The 1,864-nt window shown below is 44.0% G+C and overlaps 1 long non-coding RNA gene across 1 annotated transcript; it reads left to right on the forward strand.

The window, feature by feature from the left end:
• Nucleotides 1-137: 137 nt before the first annotated feature.
• On the forward strand, nt 138-1,609 carry LOC123162976 (uncharacterized). The gene is made up of 3 exons (XR_006481616.1): nt 138-946; nt 1,066-1,127; nt 1,446-1,609. It is a non-coding gene; the product is annotated as an uncharacterized lncRNA (long non-coding RNA).
• The last annotated feature ends 255 nt before the right edge of the window (nt 1,610-1,864 follow it).

Raw genomic sequence — 1,864 nt, forward strand, 5'->3', positions numbered from 1 at the left:
CCCTACACGCTGCTCCCAGACCCCGGCTGCTGGTGCGTCCGCAGTATTCGCGACGGCCGCGTCCTCCTCGACCGAGGCCACAAGAGAGACTATGGTTCAGTCCTCTTCCCGGAGCTCGTGGTGCGTGACCCGTTACACCGGCGATACCACCTGCTTCCACCGATCCCTGACGACCTAGCCGCGTCGGTGAGGGACGCACTCCATCTGACTTACCAGCGCAGCTGTGAGGTCATCCTCGTTCCTCCCGGCAAGGAAGTGGACAAGGAAGAGTACGAAACTTCATTTCGTGTAATCTGGATGGCACAGTGCAAGACCAAGGTGGTGGCATTTTTCTATTCTTCAACCACGGGGCAGTGGCAATCCATTGCATCAAAGGCTTGGAGCGATTTGTTAGTCTGCGGCATGCCAATTGTATCTTTGAAATACCGTTTGTTCTACCGTAGTCATTATGCCTACGGATGTTTGTACTGGCCGATGACGAATGGGATAGAATTTGGGCTGAAGAATCGTCCGGGGGAAGCTATGCTCATGCTTGACACCATGACAATGGAGTTCTCCGTTGCTGATTATCCACCTGGAAGATGGAGAGGGTTCCAGGTTGGTATCGTGGAGGCAGGGGAAGGCAGGCTTGGATTGCTCACTTTCTCAATTAATGATGCAGCATCACAACTTCGTTATATGGTTAGGCAAAACACAGATGGGAGTAACAATGAGTGGCAGTTGGAGAAGATAATCCCCTTGGGTTCGGGCAATCATTCTATTGTTGCTTCAACCGAGAGGTACTTGCTCCTCCTAAGGTTAGATTTTGGGACAGACCACTCTGAAGGTCTCTCATTAGATGTCAAGACATTTCAGCTTGAGAGGGTGTGTGAGCTATCTGACGTTACAAGCAGGTCAATATATACCAGCTTCCCTCCATCACTGTCATCCAGGACAGTATGAAGTGGTACAGTTTCATTGCACAACCTTATTATTCCGTTTCTTCATTTCCTTGGTTATCACTTGTTTGATGCTTTTAACTATGAACTTCAAGCTATTATGTATGCGGCCGTTTATTATTTTCAGAATGATGCTGCATATTTGAACAAGTATTCTGTCTACATGCTGAAGAATGCTATTGCTTATATGTGAGTTCTAATTCTCGATCTTATATTACACAAGCAGCATCCTTGAGCTTATGCATGTTTTCCTATTCTATATCATTATTATGATTTTGCTCTTGCTTGTGGTATCAATCTCTTGACCTTTGACCAGTTGTTTGTTTATAATGGAACACTAAAAATTACAAGGAAATATGTCTTTCTGGGATAGTCAGTCATTTAATTCTTTTGCAACAAATATTATGTTTTCCATCAAATATTGCCAATTATTTATATGCAAGTTTAGTAACCTCCTGCCCTCTTCCAGTTCTGTTAACTATTCTTTTTCTTATTTACATGAAACAGAATTACCCTGTGATGAAAGGGCTTCAGATGGCTGTCATGGCAATTGCATCCTCAAGGACGAGTGCCGACATGGTGCTGCATACTTTTGCTGCAGAAGAAGTGGTTTTCTTGTTCCCCGGTTGGAGTTCTGTACAAGTTCTTTTATATCACAATTGCCTATCATTCGTCTTTCCTTATGCTAGCTGGGAAGGAGGTTTTTTTCCTCCGGACATTTTGATTCTCTTTGAAACATCTTGTCAAACTATCTTATCAGTTCCATGCATCCTGAAACTTGGGGTCTGGGGATCCTTAATTAGTTGATAGTAACAAGATCTGTTCCTTTTGGCCAACATGTTATAAGAAACTTACCGCAGTAACTCGTACCAACTTTGTTCATGTCTGATTTCTACTTGCGCTACAGAAAAGTCAGGAAGTGAAAC

This window comes from Triticum aestivum, chromosome 7B (assembly GCF_018294505.1).
Source record: "Triticum aestivum cultivar Chinese Spring chromosome 7B, IWGSC CS RefSeq v2.1, whole genome shotgun sequence".
NCBI classification, from domain to species: Eukaryota; Viridiplantae; Streptophyta; class Magnoliopsida; order Poales; family Poaceae; genus Triticum; species Triticum aestivum.